Source organism: Thermobia domestica, chromosome 13, assembly GCF_964235325.1.
Source record: "Thermobia domestica chromosome 13, izTheDome1.hap1.1, whole genome shotgun sequence".
Taxonomy (NCBI): Eukaryota; Metazoa; Arthropoda; class Insecta; order Zygentoma; family Lepismatidae; genus Thermobia; species Thermobia domestica.
In genome coordinates, this window is record NC_137466.1 from 49,075,390 (window position 1) to 49,101,766 (window position 26,377).

The 26,377-nt window shown below is 35.7% G+C and overlaps 2 protein-coding genes across 3 annotated transcripts in view; one reads left to right on the plus strand and one right to left on the minus strand.

Moving 5' to 3' along the window:
- Positions 1 to 26,377, minus strand: part of LOC145668132 (proclotting enzyme-like) — a 111,048-nt gene that overhangs the window by 63,845 nt on the left and 20,826 nt on the right. The gene's annotated exons all lie outside the window — the stretch shown is intronic.
- LOC145668131 (uncharacterized) overlaps positions 1,577 to 26,377 on the plus strand; it is a 298,659-nt gene continuing 273,858 nt past the window's right edge. For both annotated transcript variants that reach the window (XR_014127977.1, XM_081735695.1), the window contains exon 1: positions 1,577 to 2,338. The gene's annotated coding sequence lies outside the window, so the exon portion shown is untranslated. The remainder of the gene's footprint in view (positions 2,339 to 26,377) is intronic.

Below are 26,377 nucleotides of genomic sequence, written 5' to 3' on the forward strand. Positions count from 1 at the left end.
TGATTCATCACTGGTTTTGAACAGGAACTCCATTACCAACCGTTGTCGGGTCCTGATGTCTACTCCAGTGTCTATTATGGTTTACCTGCGAGCAATAGGTAACAACAATTATTACGATTTTAAAGCTAAATCGTATCATATTGCAACTTATAAAAATATTATACACATCTATGCAAAACTTATTGAACGCCCTCTGTATATCCATATATAAGTGTGTCCTAGTTATTGAACTTAATTTTAAACATATTACTCAGTACAATGAAGTTCAACATACTGATAAAGCGGAATCAATTGATATTGCCTTCACTGCTCAACTTATTTCTTCAGTTTGAATTTCCTAATGGATTCAGTAAAAATAATTTGGTTTCATATCAATTAACATACATACTTATTAACGGTATAATTTGAAAAGGATACAAAAATTAAGTAATAGTGGAAAGTTATTCAGTCCATTAATAAGTTAATAGGCATGGCTAAAATTTTCCGGAATCCGGAAAATTTATTTTCTGGCATCGGAAATTTCACTTTCCGGAATTCGAAAAAGTTCAGATTTCGGAAAAATTCTAGATTTTGGAAAAATTCCAGGATTCGGAAAAATTCCGGAATTTTTCCCAAATCAGAATATTCCGATTTTTTTCCGAAATCGGAATTTTTCCGAATTCTGGAATTTTCCGATTTTACTTTTCAGATTCCGGAAAGTAAAAATTCCGGAATTGTCCATCCCTAATTAATATATATATTAACTTGTAAAGTAGGGACGTGATAACACTTTCATGATAGGGCTACATTGAAACTGAAGTATGCATTTCATTTCGATTGTTCTAAAGCAAATGTATAATTTATTCGAACATTCCAGTTAAGCACCAACTCATATACCATAGAATCTAAATCACAAGTGATCCTACCGGGAATTGAACTCTGGTATTTCACGCAGAAGACGCGTTCATTAATCATGTATCCACGAAGAAGAAGCTCCAAAATAAGTATGGAGTTCCGCAATTGTAGCGGGAATCAAATTTACTGAACCTTTGTGACTGTTCACCGCCTTAAACCCACTCTATATGACTTGGAAATTGACTCAAAACCACGATAATTCAGGCCTTCAAGCTATTAAAAACAAGAGAAATTCGTGTTTTTGTACTCTATTCCTTTGTAAAATTTGAAATTTTATTTTCGACATCTAGTTATTTGCATTTTATTGCAATTTACTTGAATTGCAAGTGTAACATTTTCATCTTTGTTTGTAGTTTTTCATGCATGATTTCCCAGTAACATTTCAGAGATAAATGAATTTAAAATGCAGCTCAAGAATATTCGTTTGTCCCTTTATTTTTTTAAAGGATGTCATTAAATTCCTAAATCGTGAAGTACATTTTTTAAAAAAAATATTTTTAAAATATTTTTAAAAATATTTTCATAGTAATTTGTTACATGAGCGTCGAAAAGCAAATAATCGTTCTTTGAAAACCTGATGACGAGCTCTCTCGCCCTTGAACCAATGAATCAGCCTTTTTTCCCGCGAAAAGTATAAATATTTCTTGCTCCGAGTCTCTTCTTTCTTCCCATTCAGCGCATGATCAACACAGAGCATACATGCTGGATCTATCCTATTTCTTTTACTATTGGACTCAAAAACAAAAAAGGAAAGATTCCCCAGCTCGAAAAATTGATTGAAATGTACGCCAGGCGTTTGAAAATCTCTTCTGTGACAGCAGCGGACTCGAAAAAAAGAACTAAGCTAGAACATTTTGTAGCAGCTTACGTCGTCACTACAACAACTACAAGTAACTTGGCCTGTTTACGACAATTGGAAGAAATGAAGCAAACTTATTAGCTTTAACATTGATCTGATAAGACCTCTGGGTTACGATGCCTCGCGGGTAGAAGACTTGTGTGTTTTACACACAATGAAAGGAATGCGAAAAGATCGCGATATGTTGTCGAAGACAAAATAAGTTTGTTGGTATTTTGTACAGCAGTTTAAATGTTGCTTATCGTGTTTCAAATGGGAAGAAATTCGGCCAATTAATTAGCTTTTTTTTTTTTCCTTTTTCGTCGTAATGAATATAATACAGCTTACCTTTTACGATGTTAATTCAACGAGTTGATAATTTGTTATATGATTGTATTTTTCCATTCTCTTTTATTTCTTGGTGGAAAGAAACAAAGAAAGAATACGGGAAGTAAAAGGACGTGAGTGATTTTCAATTTCATTGCATTATTTGGAGTTGCCGCTGAATTGATTTCCGCTTCTCTTTGGATTTTGTCTTTTGATTGTGGAGGAAGGGTGAAGAAGTCTGGTTGGTCAGAGGTCCTGGAGCTGTTCCACAAATTGATGGTAAGTACAATGAACCTATTTCGACTATTTCTTGTGTCCTTCGAAAGTAGGTAGTTCAAATGTTTGTTGAATGTGTTGGTTGTGAAATTTTGGCCCATTTTTTGCTTTCGGTTAGGTCCGAGAAGTAGAAAGAGGCAAATTCGTTAAAAATCTGGGCCTTTGTTTAGCGATGGTGGGACAGGGTTTTCATCAAGTTTTTGCGATTTTCTACTCACATTTGGTTGTTTCATGGTTCAATACGTTAAATTAGTTTAGAATAGGGGTAGGGTAGGTAGTTTCTTCCCCAATCTTGCATATATAAGAACTTCAGTGATACTTACATCACAAAGTATAGCTGAGCGAGTGACAGCGTGCGAAGGGGGTTATAAACTCCGCACGGCTCGTTTATCAAAATTTAGACCAAAACAAGGTACTCACTAAACATCAATTGCCAATCCCCACTATCAACTCACTTCTCCTGGAAATCATCCTGCTTTTGGCTAGTTTTGTCCCCCCCCCCCATCTCTAAACTGTTACCAAAATCTGAATGAACTATAGAGTTGAGTTGATTTTGAGTTTAACGTCCCTTTCAGCAGCAAGGCCATATGAGATGGGACCTACTGATTAACGTGGAAATCGAACCACATGAACTCTTGTCGTGAATCGAACGTGGGTCTACCACGCCAAAGGCGCGTACGCTAATTGCTTAGCCACGAAGAAGCTCGGATGAACTATAGAATCCAGCTTTCAATTATGCTAAGATTTTTTTTTAAATTAGCAATAACGAGTTGTAACAGCTAAGTCTTGACTATTTTAACTTTGCTTATTTGAAATGAGTAATAATTAAAGTCATGATAAATTAATCGATTTTTAGTTGGTATTGCATTGGTATTGTGTTATAGGTACTAATCTTTGAAATTTTAAAACTTTGCTATTCTTTTTGTTTAAAATATTTCATGATTTGCATGTTAAAGAAAATTGAAGCCCTCCCCCCCAAAAAAAAAATCCGTAAAGAAGAGAATAAATTCAAACAGTTTGATCTGTATTATCTGTTTCCATATAGGTTTTAAACTAAATTAAAAATATTATTTGCAGTCCTTTTGCAGGATTATTAATGCTAAATTGTTAAAGTGTTAGTTGTTTGCAAAATTAATTTGTTGGAATTTTTACGAATAAATTGTTATATTGAGCTTATATTTGTGTAGTAAACTTGATTCGGCTCAGTATTTTTCTCTCGTTGCTGACTTTTAACGTAAATTCTAATATTAGAAATTATAGTTGCTTCAATGAGGGCTGGAATTCTAATAACACTGATATGTTATGACGGGGTCTTACTGACTATTTCTTCCGCTGCTTTTGGAGACCTGTGGAACTAATAACTTACGTAATTTCAGTGAGAAAGTTATACTTCTTCGGGATTCCTTTACCGCCGTGGGGGAGTTTACAACGTGAACAGGGGGTAACATCAAATATTGGGACCCTTACGCTATGTTGCTATATCACATGCACGCCAATTAGTGTCGCAAGCTCCACATTAAAATACGTAATTAAAATTTGTGTTGGGTCATTGCATATTCGTATGCAGAAACAAAATTTTTGTCCATAATTGTCCTTTTAATACAAGGTTGAGCCATAAGTCTTGCAATATGTTGGTACATGACATACCTATATTAATTTTATAATACAATGAAAGCGCATTAACATTTAAACTATAGCCCCTCGTGTTGGACTGTCTACAGCCACCTTCCTTCAAGTTGTTCGATTCCACGTCGATACCTTAAAATTGTAGATTCATATTAGAGGTTCATAGTAATGTGAAATACAAATATACATTTCCCCTATCTCCTGCAATTTAATTGCTATAGAATTAATAATTTTGTTTCAATTTACTCGCGGCACACCAGCGGCCCATTCACGGCACACCAGTTAGGAAACGCTGTTCTATAGTACTTCCAGTTTGCCTATGTATGATCTGCCACATTCACACGGTATACGCCAGGAGTGCGCAGGTGAAGGTTGTCTTTCACTGGTTTGAGTAACGATCTGATGTTGGCTGGATGTTTGTGAATAACTCGTATACCAGTCTGGCAACCATGTAATGAAGAGAACACTTACTAAAATACTTTTTGCATGTTTTATGTGCTGAAAATCAGAAATGCTTGCATATTCTTTTTCAAAAATTCTGGGGGGCAAAACCAAAACACTCAAGAGAAGTCGCGCATATGAACATCTGATACGCATTAAACTTCCTGTAAAACAATTATTATTGATGAAAATTTCACAACTTTATTTACTACAGTAAATATTGTAATGTATAGGTAAGTAAATCTAACATGTTTTGACAGAAACAGGATGTATCAAACAGGAGTTTACAACTTTGAAAACTCAATTAGGGATGCGCACGTGGCTGTCTCGTTTTGAAAATGTGCTGTAAAAGTGATGTCTCGACTCGAAAAATGTATTTTTCTATTGGAAGAGCCGTGTCTCGACTCGAATTTTGTCAGGAAAATTCTGTATCGACTCGTCTCGTACGCATCCCTAACTCATATTTATTTATTTATTTAGCTTACAGACATGGTTTGTAGCAAAATACTGTACAACAAGTGTTTTACCATATACCTAAAGAGGTTCAATGTGGCTTCCATTGGTTTTGCGTTATACATCATATCTGAAGTCTCATTTGCTTTACGTCGTCTTCAAGCGTACGGGAACGATCTGAAGATTTGTTGTGTCTTACCGAACATCCAGTTTCAACAAAACACTTATAGCACTAATAAATAAAATAGTAGGCCTATTGGGAGGATCTTTACCATACTACGAAAATTACGTTGCACAGTTGTCGCAGACTTGGATTCTTCAAACCAAACCACACAGCTAGCACGCTCGGGACTAGTAAGGGTAGCCATCTTCGCTGCTAGCGCTTGTAGTGGCTTGTTTCTGAACTAGTGTACTTACTACGTGAGTCAAAACTTGATGTATTTTGGTACCAAATGACACCAAAATCATGTATGTAAGATACACGAGTAAATCAATAGGAGTTTTCAAAGTTGCAGTGTCCTTTTTGATACACTCTGTATTTCGAAAATATAACAACCCCTTTCGAAAATCCAGCGAAGAGCTATTGCCTCCTCTAGCCCCTTGGTACAAGCGTCCATGGCTGCAATTTTTTTTTTTTTTTTAATGAAAGTGCTCTAGTTTCCAATTATAAAACTATTCCACGTTACTGTGTGAAACCATATAGGAACCTAGTCTATGTATTTGTTATAGGCCATGTAAATCCTGAATACCACATAGTCTCCTTTTCTTTCCCTAAAGGTCGTAAAATATTTCTTTTTTTTCTCTCTCTACCCAAAAAGATCTCCAATACTTTTCCAGTGACAAAAACAGACGATTTATGTTGATGACATCTGTTATAACTACTAGAAAAACATAAACTGGTGTTACAGGTGCTTTAGTTACATCATGCTGTGAAGGGGACGGTATTCTTCTTCAGGAATTTCAAACTTTGCAAACGTATAAAAATGAGAAAAAAGTTGGGATAAAATGGAATGAGAAGAAACCTTATGACAAACAATAAAAACACTTCTTTTCAAGGACAAATATGTCTTTGTTTCAATCTTCGGCTTTAAATATTAAAAAAGTAAAATAAAAAGCAAATCAGTTGTAAGCTTTACGTTCTTAATGGTGTTGAATATAATTACCTGAATCATTTTTGGTTTTATGCCTTCGATTCTCTTTTCTTTGAAATGAAATGAAATTTTCATATGTTTTGTATCAATTTCTTCTTCAATTCTGTTTAAATGTTTTATTTTGTAAAAATTAAATTTTGCAATAAATTGTCTATTTTAATATTTAATAATGAAATTTAAGTAGAATATTTAAATTTATATACAAAGCAAATTTATTTTGAGAAACAAAGGAACATTTTACTAGACTTGAAGAAGAAATCGTAAAAATTCCAGTCAATTTCGAAGAAAAACAACTAATAATTGTCCATATACGAGGCGTGTTTTTAAAGTAACTACTACTTTTTGAAATAAAAAGAAAGAAGTATACTTTTCGTAAGAATTTTATTGTTACATGAAATTCTGTACCATAACCTACTTTTCTACATAGTTTTCACCAATATTATAAGGCTGATCGTATCGTACAAATAGCTTTTGTATACCATCCTCATAGAAATCCGCCGCCTGATTTGACAACCACTGCAACACGGCCGTGTTGACTTTATCATCGTCGTCGTAGCGCTGATCACACAAATTCTTCTTCAAATTCACTTCTTGAAACTTGAAGAAACTTACCAGATAACGACGAAATTGTCGTTAAGTTTCTGTTCTCTTTCATTTTTTCGTCAATTTTCTGCACCAAATTTTCGGTGATGACAGAAGGTCGCCCACTTCATTACTCTCATGAATATTAGTGCGACCATCTTCAAAGGCTCTATAACCCGCTTCCTTACCATTCCCTCGCTCGTAATGTTTTCTCCATTCACTTCACGAAGCTAAATATCCTTGCCAGAGCCATAACAACGTGCCCTCTCGAATTCATTTTTATATATTGTTCCCTGGTTCTTTGCTCAGGCCCGTATTCAGGGGGTCTAGGGGGCCGGGCTTCCTTAAATTTTTGCTGCCCCCTAAAATTTTCATGGTAGGCTTGCAAATGAACTATAATACGGTGATGAACTATCATATGATTGAATCGGGCCCCCTAACTTCAGCCGCCCACCCCTACATTTTTGGGCTGGCTACGGGCCTGTCTTTGCTCGGAACCTTTTACTTCTCTCATTCTGTGGCCTATGGAGGGGTAATAGGTAAAATAACCTACTCCATCTTTCGACTTCAATAAAGACATATTACATATCAAGTTTTGGTAATTATTACAAAGATATATATATATTGATGATCGCGATTGCCGTTACTTAAATGAATCTTGATATTGTGCATTCAAGGGCTCAACCTAAGCTGTTTTAGTCCATTAATATTTAAATTAAATTTACTTTCTAAACATTAGTTAAATATCAACAATGGGTCGGGGAAAGATTAAACAAAAGTTTGCTACCAGTCTGACACTTTATAATACAGGGTTTTCATAAAGTATGGACGGATTTAATTCGCTTATAATTTACATAAAAATGCTCATATTGAAATCAAATAAAGTGCAAACGGTAGCGGAAGGATTAAATTTTTACCTGTAATCTGCACCAGCTCAGTTCATTCACCGCCACACCTCCAATTGGGTGCTACTAGGAATCGATTTCTGTGGGCTATTGATGATGCTTTCCCTTACCCTGCTCACTGTTGCAGGCGATGTTGGCGGCCTCCCACTTCGAGGACGGTCCAGGACGCTTCCTGTCTCCAAGAACTTAGCATGGCACTTTCGGAATGCACTCTCAGTCGGTGCCGGCTTTTTGAACTCTTTGGTGAACTTTCGACACACCAGAATTGGTGATTTTAGCTCTGCGTACCACAGAACACATTGCGCTTTCTCTTTCACCGACGCCATCTTTGATACGGTAACAGTGTTACCAACTAAAAATTTAATCCTTCCGCTACCGTTTGCACTTTATTTGATTTCATTATGAGCATTTTTATGAAAATTATAAGCAAATTAAATCCGTCCAGACTTTATGAAAACCCTGTATATAAATCATACACATAGGCAAAATAAATAACGGACTAATTTAAGTATTCAGTAATAAATAATAAGAGCTTCAAACAGTAGATGGGGGTTCCATGTCGTCCGGGAAGTAGAGGTCTGCAAACAGTAGATGGGGGTTCCATGTCGTCCGGGAAGTAGAGGTCTGCAAACAGTAGATGGGGGTTCCATGTCGTCCGGGAAGTAGAGGTCTGCAAACAGTAGATGGGGGTTCCATGTCGTCCGGGAAGTAGAGGTCGCGGGCCGGACTCGGGGTTACAACACATATATCACTTCGGGCCCGGCCCGGGCTCGGGCTGTAATTTTTTAAATATAGTATAACCATATTTCTTGGGCCTAACTCTGTAAATGTTCTGTACAACGATATTTATTGGACGTTTCGACCGTTCTTTCTGGAGAACTTTTAAAACACAACAGCAAAATCAAACTTCTAATTACTGTACATAAAAATACAATTTTGCGTAAATTATGAAGTTCCTAGTAATTCGGGCTTATTTTGGGCTCATTTGGTTATCACACGAGCTCGTGCCGGGCTCGTGCCTAAATGCTAAAACATATTTCGGACTCGGGTCGGGCCTCACATTATAAATTGACGGGCCGGACCGGGCCCGGGCTAAAAATTCCGGCCCGTGCAGACCTCTACCGGGGAGCCCCAGTACGTTTGACCACTTGCACCGCCGATTGTTACGCCTCTGTCTGACATCAAATCTACATAGAACTGAAAGGGGAAAAAGCAGAAAGGTGACTAGTTTTCGATAACTAGGCAATATTGTTACTGAAGAAATGAAGTGCAAAAAGCTATGATGGGAATCGTGCAATAGACGTTTAGAAAGAAGAAAAGTGTCGTTCATTAATAGGTTAAGATAAAAAAAAAAAAGACTTATCAAGTATTTAGTGTGCAATGTTGTTCTCTGGGAAGTAGAAACGTGGATACTGGCGATCGTAAACAACTATAAGCTCTCAAAACGTGGGAGTAGAGAAGACTGAAGATTTATTTTTGTTACGTTACTAGTACTACAGTACAGGAGAAAAGAACTCTAAGTTATTAAAAACTACACCACTAAAAACTACTATAAACAGTAGTTAAACCAATTCGTTATTTGTTAAAGATATAGCATTAACTCTTTTCAAGCTAAAGTATTTACTATTCAAAATAACATCTATCACAAGTTCAATCGAAGGGCTGCGGTGGTTCAGTGGTAGAGCATTATCGTGGGACGTTACACTAAACAATGTAGTGCAAAACATTCTTACATATGTACTACCTAAGTATCATAACTTTTCACTTCTTGTTTTAATAATAATACACTGTAAGAAGCCAGTACTTTAAACATTTACCTCCCAACTAGAACATCAGGTGAAATTAAAATAAGAAGGAAATGAATTTTAAAGGACGTGATAGAAGGAACGGTGGAAGGAAAAATAGGGAGGGACGACAGAGGTGGAAGGTATTAAAATAATTTTTTTTATCACATTAAAAACAAACATCAAAACGGAGATGTTAGATAACCACGAGGTGCATTGAAACTACATAGTTTGCTCCAAATGATCTGCCGAAGTCCTCCTTGACTATATGATTAGTGTATGCGTCTATAAGACGGGAGATCCGGGTTCGATTCCCGGTGGGAGCTTATACTATTATTCAGATTTCATGTTAAATTGTAGATCTACGTCTCGTGTAACCATACTGCTTAAAAAATGCTAAAATCTAATCAACCAAACCAGGTGGCCTGCTAATAACGTAGAATCAGAGGCGGCTTCTGAGGGAAGTCGCAGCCAAAAAAATTTTTTCGCTTGAAACGAAAAAAGTAAACTTCCTTAATATACTAATTGTTGTATACAACAATTTATACGATACATAACTTTTGTTTCTTTAGTTTCAAGCATACGTTATATTTTGCCAGTGTGACTTCCCTCACTAGCCGCATCTGGCCGTACGAATACCCCATAATCATGATTAAATTCCATAATAATCCCTTGTTACACATTAAGAAGTTACAAATGTATGCAACATTGCCGTGATCATAATAAATGGTAATTGATCACAAACTTTTTAAGAATCACGCACAGATCTATCCCATTAATTCCTTCAGTGTTCTTGTTATTCTAAAGCGGCCTGTTTCAACCTTTCACTGCCTACGAACCGCGGGCAATGACCGAAGGCGGAAATCAGAATTCAGAGGTCAAGGCATCTAGAATGCAATAATTTCAGATAAAAGTGATGCTTTACGAAATACCAGCAGAAATGTATTTGAGGAAAAGATGTTAAGATTTTGCAAGGTATCCATCACACGTGTTTGGCGGAGTGGTGTAACAGTTAAGTCCCCACCTAATATGGCAATGAAGCAAAGCAGATGGTTAGTTGGTTGGTTAGAGTTTACTGTTCCTCTTTTTTTTAAGCACCGAGGCTATGTGAGACGTAGACCTAGGGCTTAACGTGGATTCCAAACAACACGAGCTCTCACCGGGAATCTGACCTTGGTTTCTCATACAACAATGAGTATGTTAACCATACAGCCACTCAAAACAGTAATATAGCTAGAAATTCAGACAGGATACAATAATATCTCAATCAATTGTATTATAATTAATTAACAGGTTTTAAAATAAAATTTTCCGTGTTCTTTTTCTGTAGTAAGATGACTATATTTTGATTGATTGATTGATTTCGAGTTTAACGTCCCGTTCAGCAGCGAGGCTATATGAGACGTGGACCTACTGATTACCGTGGAATTCGAACCACATGAACTCTTGCCGGGAATCGAACCCGGGTCTCCGACGCAAAAGGCGCGTACGCTAACCACATAGCCACGAAGGAGCTCTTGACTATGTTTTGAGGTTACATAACACTTATCTGAGAACTGTAAGATAAGAATTCAGAAATTTTATGTGTAAATCAACATAGATGCATATTTTCAATAATTCACAGTGTGTTTTTGCGCTTTGTGTATCTTTATGCAATAACTAGGTTATGAAAGACGGAGCTTACTATTAAAAGTGGGCGCCGACCCACTATTGGAATTTGAATCTAGTACAGTTGGCTGGTGGGAAGACAATCATGCAACATCAAATCTCACAGTATAGGTCGTTCCTTACCACAGTATCTTGCCTCCAAGACAACTTCGTCACTGGACTATGTCAACGGGATTGGCTTGTAAATTCAGTTGGACCTCGATAACTTGAATTCCTTGATAACTCCAATTTTTTCACATTCCCTTGACCTCTCCATAACACACAATGTTAAAATAACCTTTAAGTCGAATGTTTCAAAATTACAATCTCGATAAGTCGAATTTTTAGAATTTCGTATAATCATACTTAAAAACTTCGGTAACTCGAACTTTCGCATTTGCGAACCTCTACGAGTCGAAATTTACATCTATAAGTTGAATTTCTCTTGATGTGACCTCGATAACTCGAAGGTCTATGCTTTTACGTACTTGCCCCATTGTTGCTAATGTGTATTGTAATTGTGTTTTAATCATACCTAGTATTTTAGTTTTACTAGTTATTTTATTTAATTAAAGGAACTTTCGCAACTTAGAGTTTTAAAAATTGGAGAAATAAAACTTCGAGTTTAGAGGTTATATAGTCACTTTTAATAAGGAACATGGAACCTCGATATCTCGAATTTTTTGTTGTGGTCACCTTGATAACTCAAACCCTGATTACTCGATAAGTCGAATTTTTGCCTATTTCCTTCAGCTTCGAGTTATTAAAGGCCTACTGTATGTGATTATCCTCGAATATATTGCATATAAACCCTGAGGTATTGCATACGGAGCAACATGAGCAGAAATATTGAATTTGTTATATAATATTCTCCACAATTCTGTTCTTTTTGCTCCGTATGCAATAGACAGTGGCGTATTTAGGGGTGTGGCTTCCGGGCTTAAGCCCCCCCGAAATCTTACTTAGTATAGTAAAGTAAATGAAATATCTTGCAGAATTTTCACATTTCCAGGCAAAGCCACCCCCGGAAGGTAACAAAGCCCCTCCCGAAATAAAATCGTAAATACGCCACTGGCAATAGATATAATGCTTCTGTATTTTCTCAATTTGTAATGAGCAGAATAATCGTATGGGTATTGTTGGCACTTTACTAATTTCAGAGTATTTTGTTTCTATGTAATATTAATTAATGGAACTGCTTTAGTACGAGAAATATTACAATATTAGAATGCAGAAAAATAAGACTGCAAGTAGCATGTAGTTATCCTTTAAGCGAAGACGAGATAATGCTTGTTAGTTCCATCTCTACCGAAAGATTACAAGTTGCAAACGGAAGCCGCTCTATCAATCAACTATAACAACTTTTCCGCTCCCATCTAAACATCCCATTTTAATATCGCATCTCGTAGAAGGCAAGGAAGTCCCAACGCCATCCAGCAGAGAAATGGTGGATAAATGGGTCAAATAGTGAATATAACAATTATGTTTATATATATTCTATTTCATGTTAATTAATATAATACTGTAGTATCTATTTTACTTAAGGAAACTGAAGATTCATCGTTGCAGAAATAGAAAGTCCTATCCTGATCAGGGGTAAAAGTTGGGGGAACGTGGGGGGACATCGTCTCCCCACTTCCAGAAAATATCTATGCCGTCCCCCCAATTTCTAAAAAAAAAAAAATACAATGGGCGAAGATATGCACGGGGGACGAGTGACGTCATGCGTCTCCCTACCTTTTCAAATCCACTTTTACCCCTGATCCTGATCATATCCGATCAGAATTGAAACTACTCGGTCTCATATCTTTAAAAAATGTTGCTGTATATTATCTTCTCACATCTATCTTGGTCTACCCGAGTAAAGTCATCTTGGTCCAAATAAAGTCATATACATCCACTGGATTGGTTGGTTGGAATTAGACTTCCCTTTCCAATACCGAGACTTTACGAGACATGGAAGTATAGTTTAAAGTGGAATCAGAATATTCTGAATGTGTTCCAAATTTCAAGCCTAGAAAATATCCCATTAAGATTCGAACTCGGAACTCCCGCATCAAAGGCTTGCGCAGTAGCCACTAGACTGGCGACAGCGGCTATTGGTCAATGTCTGAACATGATTTAGGCACTTTTTTAGAAACGACTTTTGGTCATTGCTTAACATGTCCAGACATATCTTGAAGCGGCCTATCATTGAACAAAAATATTTAGAATGCCTCGTAACAGTTGTTAGTAACAATTTTCCTAAGAGTGTTTAAAACGTACCCGAACTTCTAATATGTCCAATGAACATTCTTTTAAACAGTGTTAGAACACTTTCACTGTAAACAATAAAACAGGATTGAAACACTTTTAGTACAGATGGTCAGGGGTATATCAAGTGTGTGTTCATAAAGTATCCTTTGCGTGTCCAAAAGTGTTCATTCTCCGAAAACAGTATCTAGTGTGACATATTTAAGACACTTCTTCTCAGCAAACAGTTCGAAAACAAAGTGGTGAATACATTTTGAACTTTTTTTTTTTTTTTTTTTACATACATCTGGGACATACTTGGACAACACAGTATCTAAAAGGGATGAATATGTGTTTTCTAGAGGTGTTCAAAGAGTGTCGGTAATGTGTACAATATTCTACTGTGTATAAAAGTAGTTTCTGTATTTTTTGCAGTGTACAAGTCGTTTCTACCCATATACTCATTGGACACATCAGAAGTTCAGGCATATATTGAAAACCTTTAGGATAGCAATTACTGTATTAACCATTGTTAAGATGCATTTTAGACATTTTCTTTTCACTGATACAACACTTTCCGATTCTGAAATGAAAGACATGAAACAGAAATGTGTTCAAACAACTTCCTGAAGACGATCATGATACCGATGGCCAAGAAATCGAACCCAGAGAGGTGTGAGGATTATGGAAATATTAGTCTCATATCGTATGCAGCAAACATTTTGTTACGAATACTGAACAGTAGGTTGTATGGATGAACAAAATGAAAAAGTGGAAAAGGAACAGTTCGGATTCAGGAGAAGTAAGGGTACAAGAGATGCAATTGAACTATTAAGCGTGATTGGTGAAAGTTTTATACAAAAAGGAAAGAGGTGTATGTGGAATTTATTAGTCTAGAAAAAAACTTTTAACCTCGTACTGAAAAGATCGAAGATTCGTAAGAAATTTATATATGAACCAACAAGTAAGTGTTAGAAGAGAAGAGAAAGTGACAGAGGAAAGTGCAATTAGAAGGGGAGTTCAACTGGGATGCTGTGTCTCACCAATATTATTCAATATCTATCTAGAAAATATAGTGAAAAAGAGTCTACAAAATAAAGACTGCATTTCAGGAGGACCTAGAGTGATTAGGTGTATACGGTTTGCATGGCTCTTGTTGCGGAATCTAAAAAGAAAATCAATAAGATGTATGTAGAATATGGGATAAAAATAAATGTTAGAAAGACAAAAGCCATGGTTATTGAAACGAAGCGGTCGATGTTAAGTATAGAAGTAGGAGGGGAGAAAATAAAACAGGTGAGTATCTTTCGATTCCTGAGTAGTATTATTAGTGATGATATGAAGTGCGAACGTGAACTAAAAGTAAAAATAGGAATGACGAAAAAAAGTCTTTAGGAGTAAGGAAAGACTATTTTCTACAGCTTAACGTAGGATCTGAAACACATGAGATCCCATTGGGAATAGAACCCGTATAGCCCACGCCAAAGGCACATACGCAAACCACATAGTCATGTAGGAACTCTAAATAAAATAAATATGTAAACAGAAATATTAACTATGGTTGAATCATAAATTGGAACAACTTTTCTTATAGTGGTAAAAATTATCAGAAGAGTATTAGCAGACACTCTTGCACTGTCAATGTACGTAGCGTTGTCTTTATTCTGAAGAGTTATCCAAATCGATTATCACCAAGCGTCACAAGGAAGATGAGGCTGCATTTTTCTTAAATAATGCTATCCTGAGATTTTGATCTTTGAGGGGAAAAAATTGGTTTTCTTTGTGAGCGAACTACGTATAATGTGTGTACCTGAATGTCCAGGTAATGAAATAATAATTTCTCGGCTCTTACCTAGGTGACTACTATAATTATGTTACCCTATACCTTTACTTTGGTTCCCTATTACTAGTTACTAATATCTGTTTAATCTCGAGCAGTGGCAGATCCAGGACGGACTTCTGGGGGCGGTGGGTTGTAATAGTGCTACTTAGAGCTACTTCTAAGAGCTCTAAATTCTGGGATGGGATTTATTTATATATAAAATAAGAAAGTTTTCTCTTTTGTGGGGGGCGATCGCCCCCTGGATCCGCCCCTCTTCTCGAGAGAAAGTAACTAGATACCTTAGTTCTACATTACTGGGTTAGTAGATGCATATTAGGTAAGTAGAATGAAACCTGCCTTCAAAACGAATTCTTAGACAAGACTAATGCTTTGGACCTTTAACGGATATTACTTTCATGCTTCTATCTCAAGAAGTATAATTAAAAATGACTATAGCAGGTTTTATTTATGCGCAATGTTGTGCACTGAGAAAAAAAATTGTAGGTGACTTACTTAAAAAGATAGGTTACATGCGTAATTCCTGTAGTTTTTGGACTTAACGTACAGCAGACGTATAACTGAAAACGCATGTTTAATAATACTTTCCGTATAAGTGTTCCATCTATACGTACTTTCCGTATGAAACAATGTAGGCGGTCAGGATATCATATACAAATGGACGTATATAACATATAGCTGACGAAGGTAACATAAGTATATGCATGTGATATACGGAAAACTGTTAGATGTCAGACATCCTGCAATGGCATGATGTAATATCTAAGGGCAGTGCCTATGTAGCATATGGATAACGTATGCTCCGTACTGATTTCTATAGTAAGCAAGAGGATACCGTATATTCGTACAATATACCGCTGTCCGGAGAACGGATTTTTCTCTGTGTGTGTGTTTGTTTGTTTGTTTGTTTTAAAAGAATGAGAGGACGGTATTTGTGAGGAACGTAACGTGCAACTTTGAAATACAATTAGGATGAAAAGTGTAACTACACAATGTTTGCTACATCCTACGATTGATTTGAAGCTGACGTGAAGGACATATTTTTAATTAACCTTCTTGGTCTATGAAACACAAGGAAAAAAAAAAAACTTGTGAAAAATAAATACTACTTTAGTTTTTTTTTTTAATCTTAAAAATTTTGCTTTACTTGTATGGTTCACTTTCTTATTCGTTAGTGGCTTTTTGGGTTTAAAAAGTTTAAGATCTGCAGGGTACGTTTTTTAAACAAATACTTGGCTATATAGCCTGATGATATAAAAATATACACGTAGATCTTCCGAATTAAAAATAATTATTTATTCGTTGGCACGCGAGACCCATTTACATTGGATTAAATAATAATAATAATAATAATAATAATAATAATAATAATAATAATAATAATAATAATAATAATAATAATAATAATAATAATAATAATAATAAATTCAGGCAATCAAAAATGATCAGCCCAATGTTTTGTGGTTGAATTGATTTTTTGTGCGTTAAATAGCCCTTTGAGACACAAGGCAGTCAAAACTGTTGATTGCAATCAACGAACTTTCACTTTGAATTCAGCTTCAAGTTATGGTTACTAAATTCGTTTAGTTCAAATATTCACCGTAAGAAAAGCGTTCATTTTTGGTGGTTAAGATGAAAACTGGTTGTTAATTTGGTTATGGTGAAAATCGTTTGCTTGAAAACTACTGCGGCAAAACGTACATTATCGACTGTTGAAAAATAGTGATTCTATGGAAAATCAACTGTTGACCAATATTCATTTGGTTACTTGGGAATAATAATAATAATAATAATAATAATAATAATAATAATAATAATAATAATAATAATAATAATAACAATAATGTGGAAGAGATCTGCAGGGACTTACTATCGCGATATTTATTCACACAGGACCACAGACGCGTTAGTTGACACAAAAAAATGCATAACTTTTGTGACTCCAGCAAAACGTTTAGATGCATAATTTTTAAGGATGCAACTAAATGCATAATAAAAACTGTGTTACTTGATGCAGTTTTGTGCATAAAATTCATTATGCAGATAAATGTTTTGCTGAAATCACAAAATGTTATGCATTTTTTTGTCTCCTGCTGAAGCATTTACATGCATTAATTGAAACAGCGGTTTGTATCGCTGGTTGCATATTCCCTAAATATACAGGATTTTCAAAGGTGTGGAAACGATTAAATAAATTTAGAACACTACTAAAAATATGTAATCGAGGCTTTTTGGGTGATGCAGGACAGAGTGCAAATATTCCATATTACATGAGAGCCTCTACGGCCATTTTGGAAGTTGACATACTGTATTTGAGTTAATTAAGTGAAATATAGACTTGACGATACACTACTATTTTTGAAATAAAGTGTGATTTTAAAAGACATTAACAAGATTGTTTTCTATATTCTTTGTTAACGAAATTTTGATCACATAAGTCTAGAACAGAGTTGACCAAATGGCAGCCCGCGGGCTGCATGCGGCCCGCCAAACCATTTTCTGCAGCCCACAAAGCTCTCACAACATAGATTGTTATTACTGATAATATTTTCATTTATGTTCATTCTTTTAATGTTTTCACTCTTCTTTCGAAATAAGGCATCCATTTAGCGCTTCTGTACAACAAAAAGGCCCGGACATCCAAGGCAACACTGGAGTCGGTAATGTAGCTATAGGCAAGGCATCGTTGCTGAAAGAACGATTACTTCAATTAACCAAACCAAACCAACCATACCAATTCACCATGAAAATTGTGAAGAACCGCTTCAGAAGCTGCCTTGGAGATTCTTCTCTTTTACATCTTCTGCGGCTTGCAACAACAGGATTGGATGTAGATATCCCAGCCCTTGTAAACTCTCCTAGTCACCCTCATTTATCACATTGAATGTAATATTTCAAATACATTTTTATATTTTTCTTTTGTAGTATAATAATAATAATAATAATAATAATAATAATAATAATAATAATAATAATAATAATAATAATAATAATTATTATTATTATTATTATTATTATTATTATTATTATTATTATCAGCTGCGGGCCTTCACCTTGTTAGCAAAGACGGTTATGACCCTCAGGCTCATTATAATTGGACACCACTGATCTAGAACATATACAAAAACTTGTCATTGTAAATTTATGATCATAATTTTGTTCAGGATGCAAACAAGCAGAGAGGAAACTACCATAATATCGTTACGAAATCACACCTTATTTCAACAATAGTATCGGATCGTAAAGTTCCCATTTCACTGAATTAATTAAAATCCAGTATGATACCTTTCAAAATGGTCGCAGAGGCTCTCATGTAAAGTGGAATATTTTCACTCTGTCATGCATCACACTAATAAACCTCGATTTCATAGTTTTGGTAGTGTTGTAAATTTATTCCACCGTTTTCACACCCTTGACAACCATGTATATCAGATGTGCAATATACAATTTAGGCCACTCAATTTATGAGATCCATCTAAACTATGTCACAACCATTATGAGAAAATAGTTACAAAAATAAGGCCTTCAAATTGTATATCTTACAAGTCAAAAAAGGAAAAGAACTCAATTTATTATACCTAGGTAGACCCCTACATAGCTTTTTTTTACAGGTTGCTCTACAAGAGCAGTTTTGCCATTTTCACTAAAGCTAAAATCCCAAATTATCTTTGGTAAAATAAAAGAACATGGGTCAATGTTAGAAAAATCGTACCGATAGCAAATCTAGCAATGGGAAACACAAAACTTTACAGAAAAAAAAAGTGGAAACTACCAACTCACGATTATAAATCAAACTTTGTATGTCTATGTTCTCTGAATCTTTCTATCGCTTTTTTATAATATATTTTAGTATACTAATTTATGCCCGTTTGACCTTTTTCCGTTTCGCCTTATGCCCTCAAAACATTTTGCCATACAACCGATAAGGATGTTATTTTAAGGTGGAAAGGGAATTCCCGTTTGGCCTTTTCCTGCTTGACCTTATAACATACAAGGGAATTTTCACCCTGTTTCTGTAACAAAGAGGGATTTATCTTATTCTCAACTGCAACGTCTCTTCTATTCCAGACAAATTAAACTCAAATATCTTAGAAGAACATAAATTTTATTATCACACCCGAAATAACATATCAAGTTACTATGTGGATATAATATGAAACAGCATCAGTATATGAAATGAAATCAATTTCACTGTTCTTAAGTCTATCTTTTAGGCGGTGAATCCTGTCGTCAAACCGTCTCTACTTTAGCTTTCTAAGTGTTTTCTGATAACCCACTTGAAGAAGTACTCGCAATCTTTCATTTTCACGTTGCCTGTCTTTCATTAATTCAATGAAAGAATGTATGTCTAAGTGATCCATTGATGCCTTTCTTCGTAATTTGACGTGCCACTGTCCTGCATTGTTAGTCATTTGTTCTTGATTGTTTTCAAAGTGATTCCATAAGTCACTGCAAATAGGTAAAAAATACATCATTAGCACATTAAAAATTCAAAGGATTGCAGGAGAATCTACGTTGGAAAGTCGATGGCAAAATTTTGGGTGAACCTAATTTATTTCTTTTGCAAAGCAAAAGAATGTGTTCTTTTGATAATTTACAAATCAGTGAATGTAGAATCTTCAACACATGCACGTCGCAAGAAAATCTATATTACACTTTGCATGAGGTGTTAATTGACAAAATGCTATACTGTAGAGTGCTCGGGATAGCTTAAAATGATTTAATAATTAAAAAAACTTAGACTAAACGCCATCTATTTATGTAGGAAAGAAAACATACTTACAGAGAAAATAACGTGTCACCATCATCCAGTCAAGTGTCTATAAGATAATCATGGAACTCCTCCTTAGAACGTCAGGCGCATCTTTTTGCAAACGTACAAACACTACATCTAAATGGGAAGTTGGTACCAGAGGCAGTGCTGCTGCATGTCGAATCCATCTTTTTACTTCAGTGTTCTCTTTGTACAATTGAGAAAGTTCTAACTGCTGAACCTTCCTCCAAACAGACTGAGAGAAGTGGAAGGAACATCCTGTGATTTTAATCAGGAAATATTTTATTTATAGCATTGATTGCTACTTTCTTAAGATCAATAGAAACTTCTTTCAATTTGAAACGCAGTCCAAATTTCTCAGCTTCTTCCCTGATTACCTCCAGTAATCTTACATGTGTCTCTTGCATTTTACTGGGAAATATGCAGAAGAGGAGAACAAATACCTGGCCGAAATATTTTCCGTGCAGGATGTACATTTGGGAGAAAAGGAGAGGTACAGTCTTAAGTGTCCCATCCATTACAATCATGTCGCACTGACACATAATTTCCAAAGTTCCAATAGTGCCGAAAACCTGTTGAAGATAGAAAGAATAGAATAAATAACACAGACATTCTAAAGAAAATGCTTTAATATTAATATTCTTACTCCTATTACTATTGTCATAACAGATTTTCACGATTTCAAAAAAAAATAAATAAATAAATAAATAAAATAAAATAAAAAATAAAGGAAAGAAGAAGAACGTAAGAAATGATAAACTATTTTCTTGACTACCAAAATATAACTTACAAGAATTCTACTGGTGTCATCGCCTTCATCCCCCAATAAAAGTTTTTGCCGGCCTGCGTTTCGCTCCACGATTCTTCCACATTCAATTTACTCAATCTTTGCGATAGTGGTGCCCGGTTCATGCTCGTACGTTATATAGAGAGTGTTTGACGGCACCAAAAATAGGGACAACAGATGCAATTTCACCACAGTAATTTCCCTTAGCAATCTTCTTCCTGGAGAGAAGAAAATAAATTCATTTTAAACATCAACAGCAAAAAAAAAAAAAAAAAAGTACTTTCCCTCGAGAAAGTAAAGACAGACGGAATATTGCTTAACTACGACCGGTTAATTGTGTTACACTATAAATAAAAAATTGACTATGTATTTGTGTGCTAGCTAGGATGCCATTTAAGAAAAGTTCCACATCTAAGTTCTAAAATAACTTTTGGAGAAGTTGCAAGAGTAAATATTAGAAACATGCAGAGAAGCTTCAGTGTCAAAATTACTTATACCTTATTACAACTATTATACATACTTAACTATACTTACCTATATGTCTTAGTAATTGTTGATGATGTTCGTTCTTCCGCCGCTCTCTTCTTCATATGTGAGGTACAAATACAAGGCTACATGAGCAATTTTTTAAACAATGACGCAGATAACACAAAATACTGAATACTTGCTTTGATTATACGCTATTCTGTTCGTTCAAACGTAAATACTACTAGCATTACAAATGTTTTCCAAAATGACACTAAATTTCCCTATCATAACTTGAAAATCCCCTTCGCAGGTGTAAGGCGAAATGGAAAGGGCAAACGGGAATTCCTGTTTCGCCTTACAATCAAATTAGCATATACTATCTTAGCATCATAGCCTGAAGTAATGAAAACAGGCACAAGGCGAAACGGGAAAAGGCCAAACGGGAAGACATCCAAAGTTTCATTTTAAAATCATCTGAAAGAATTGTTCACTTATATTTCCCTGTTTTTAATTATTAACGATATATTTTGCAAACGGACAAATACGTGGATGTTTCGAATTAGGTACGAAAATATGAAAACTGTTCTTGTGATGTATAATTACAATATTCTAAAAAAGTTATATTTCTGGGATAAAAGTCTGTAGGTCTATAGTAATTTACCGTTAAATTCAAATCTGAAATCAGAATTTCGCTATCAGGTTTACTTTCTCAGTAATATAGGATGTTACGTAAGTACACGACGCATGTTCTAAAAAAAAAAAACTGAAAATGGAACAGTAACTAAGACGTTACTGGTTTAGGCTGTAGCATGTTTTCTAGTAGGTGTGTCTCTTGTCTCTACTGACACATCATCAGTAGCCTACTACGAATTTTAATTAAAAAAGAAGTAACAGTCAGTTTAAATCTCATAATCAAATTGAATTCATTGGAAGAACATAACACTAGTAGAAAGTCCTGTTAACCTCTGAAAAGTTAATCGGATACCAGAAATTACATTTGAAATTTCCTTTCCTTATTATACGCTGTGTTAAAACGGCACCATTCACATTTCCCTATCATGTCCCTGAAACGGAAAGTTTGAGGGAAAAAATAAGGCTTTTGGTAGAAAAAATCCCTTTTTTCTATTTTGGGTCCCTCCGGAACATCCTGTGTTAACACACAGATCTCAAAATAAACTAAAAAATACTAAATGGTGTACGAAACGTGTGTACAAAATTTCAAGCTTCTATCTTGAATAGTAAGGATGGGAGAAACAAATTACCAATCAGCTAACAACATCCCCACAGTGGCTCAGATGACTCAAAAAGATTCGGATGTAATATAAAAATTTTCTGAGACATCCTAGGGTCATGTTTTACACTTCATTCTCATCAGAATAGAACAGTCTTTCAAACGGTATCATTCATATGTTTCCGTCATGTATCTGAGGCGGGAAAAAATGCAAAAAATGGGATTTTTGTTAAAATATCCCTTTTTAAGCATTTCTGGACCCCTCCCCCCTGTGTTAACACACTAACTAAAAACTAACTAACTCTATGGCCTATGGAACCCGGAGGTTCAGTGCCGCGTTCACAAAAGCTCTCCACTGACTTCTATCCTTAGCTAATTGGATCCAGTTTCTACTTTGTATTCCTATCTCTGCGAGATCCATCTTAATATTATCCTCCCATCTGCGCCTAGGTCTTCCTAATGGTCGTTTTCCTATGGGTCTACCAGTCAAGACTTTGAAAGCGTTTCTACTTTCTTCCATTAACCCACAGATCTCAAAATCAACTGAAAAATGTTAAGGGCATAGTGAATATGTCTACAAAATTTCAAGCTTCTATTTAGAACAGTAAGGTATAAACAAATATATATTAACACATGTGCTAAGAATATCCCCACAATACCCCAAATTCCCGCATAAAACGGGAAATTTTCTAAGACTTCACTATTTACTCTAGGATCATGGTTAGTACCTCATTCTCTTCAGAATCGAATGTACTGTCTAACGTTATCAATCACATGTCTTCATCATGTATCTGAGGCGGGAAAATCTCGATAAAGGGATTTATTAAAATATCCCTTTTTAAAATCTTTTTACCCGTTTGGACACAACTTGGGGCACCGCAGAGATCTGAAATATATCTGTAGAATACTAAGGAGTACACTGAATGTATGTGCAAAATATCAATCTTCTAGGTGCAAAAGTAAGCCTGCCAAAAAATTATATGCCCACAGCACCATAAATTCCCGTTTAAAACAAGATCTCAGGTAAAAATTTCCTGAGATATCCTTATTTATACTAGCATTATGGTTCGTACCTCATTCTCTTCAGAATAGAACAGCCTTTTGAAACGGTACAATTCGCATGTCTCCGTCGAGTATCTGAGAGGGAAAATCGAGAAAAAGGGAATTTTTGTTATAGGTGCAAAAGTAACTAACTCAAAAAATAGTAAAAATAGGCCTAACAAAAAATTCTTTAGTTCTAAGTTATGACGTATCACACCCTATGTTTCGACCCACAGAAAGGCGTAAAACCATACGTAACGTGTTCTAGAACGCTTCCACTCTAGAAAAAAGCTTTATTAGTACTTTTTAAATCGAATAATGAAAATACAACCGTAACGTATAAACAAATACGATATATATATAAGGGTTAATGCCGTGCTACTGTTTATTTCCTGCTCAATAGTAGGCATACCCGTGTTTTGTCAATATTTACTTCAATATCACGAAATCGGGGCTTTTGGCCCGATACTCTAACCAAAACATCACAATTACGTGACCATGTGTGACTTTTAGTAGATACTCTACTATTGGTATGTGCAGGACAAGAGCGCCGTTTTCTGTGTAAATTTTGGAGGGCCCTATGAAAGATATGCATTAGTAGAAAGGAAAAATGAATTACCATGTACTGTAGAAATAGGAGAACCTGCTTCAACTTAGCAATTTGGCCCGTCTCGTTAGAGGGTCATTTCAACCTTGGGGGTCCCAGACCACTAAACCCCCCAGGATCGGCGCCCTTTGTGCAGGAGTAACAACTTATGCGAGCTAAATGAAGTTTTTCTAAATAATCAACCTTCACCTAATAAGAATATTTATTATTATTATTATTATTATTATTATTATTATTATTATTATTATTATTATTATTATTATTATTATAACAGCGATTCGGAGTTCACGCATGCATCGGATATATTTAATGAGAACCAAGCAGCCAGCACCATTTTTGTTTTAAAGCTCCTTTCTCTGTGGATTTGTGCAGGAACGAGTTCCTTCTGAGAATCCTTTATGTCTTTGTCTCTTTTCTTATTGCTATTTTTGTTTTGCTAACGGTATTGTTTCTTAAAAACTACATACTTCAACTACATAACACAATAATATCTTATTTTAATATACACTTACCTCCGTTTTTCTTAGCAGTTCTCTCCAGCACTACACATACGAACACACACAATAACAAGTCAGAATTCGCTCCATAACAACACGAAAACCAGTCGAGCATGCGCAGTAAGTGCTGGAGACTAGCTTCAAACAAAACACGACAGGTGACGCGCACATCAACAAGAAATGCATCAGTACTGATACAAATATCTGCATCAATTGAGTAATCTTAAACCACAATGCATTTATATGTCTCAAATGACCCATTTTTTTATTTTCGATCGTTCTCTCGGGTTGAAAATGCTGCGCATCAGTGACAAAAACGAAATTTATACATATTAACGCGCCATTTTATGCACGTAAATGTTTCAAATTTCCTATGATGCACTTGTAGTTATGTGTGTTGAGGGGAAAAACACACACACAAAGCATTCAGGTGTACCAGCATGGAAGGTTTGAACTCAAAACCTTCAAACCACTAGCCTTTTTTTCACTTACATATTGTCACCTCGTATAGCTAGCTAATACACTTCTTCTTTTTTTGTGTGTGTGAATCTCTCGCTAGGTGTACTCTAAAGCTTTGTCGCAATAAAATATTACTTGAAAAGTTATTCTAGCACTACGCATACGATATTTGCTTACATTCCTATAGTCATAATGTTCCAAAATTTAAAAATCTGTGTGCCAGATGAAAGAAGAAAAGGTTTGACGTAATTCAACCTCCCAAAGCATGTTTAAAATAATACACATTTGCACTCGAAATCAGACAAGCTATTAACATTCAAAGCTGAGCTTCTATGATGAGTTTAGTCCTAGTTGTTTTTCAGTAGCCTTGAGGATATTGCACAAAGTACGGAATGTCTCGCAGATTTCACGCCTATCCTGGAATATTGTTTCGCAATAGAAACTTGAAGAACATTGGAAATATATAAGAATTTTTGAAGGAAGGATGTTCACAGAACTTCCTTTGGATTTCGATGAAATGTGCTTGTCACGAAACAATATTTGGGTGTCCCAAAGTCCTGTGATTATCCCAGTAACAGACCAGAGATGCCCAACAGGAATCACGCAGGAAGTCACGTTTCCAGGACATAACCGGACATTCGGGTTTCCACATTTTATCCGCACGATGTTCATTGGCAAAATTGGGACATTGCGTAGACATCTAGAATATTCCGGGACTTAATCCTTTGAAAGTTCAAGCAATGTATCTGTGTTACATGAGATAGGTCGTACAGAAGAATCTTCAATAGTATAAAATCTACAGAACTTTGATCCTGTCAATCTAGATCGTCTAGAAAAGAAACAACTATATCCGTAAAGTATTACGTTATTGTGAATGGTGTTCACTCCAGGTGCGTTATTTCCAAAAGCTAAAGAAAGGAGACCTACAAATATTTAGTTAATCAGAAAAATCTGTGTAATCATCCGCTTTTGCCATTGCTCAGTTGATGTTTGGATTCCGTTCGAAAGAAGCCTGAAACCTACAACGCGAAGAAGTCTTCAACCACACGTTGCACCGTCCAATCATTAGAGAAAGCCTTATCTTTCAAGAAGTGACGCCGGAAGAGGTGGTAGTCAATGCGAGAGACATCAGGAGAATATGGAAGGTGAGAAAGGGTTTAACACTGCAACGCATGGAGAGCCTACGTCGTCTTTTCCGCGACAGAATTGTCGTCCAACATGAGGACACCATGTCCGTTGACTATTGCTGGATGCTTGGAGACATTTGCGCATTTCATGGAGTTCCGCACTGCAAGGAACTGTATTGATGGTACAAGGGTACTGGAGCTCAGTGGTAGAGCGCTTACTTCTCGTGTGTGCGAGGTCCCTCGTTCGATTCCCGACTAAGTAAGTTTGTGGGTTTTCTCGGGGTACTCCCGTTTCCTCCCACATTATCATTCTACCAACTCTTCCATCATCATTTACTTGCCTGAATCATCGTCTTCCTTAGCCTAAATGGCATACCCGTGGGATGTTAA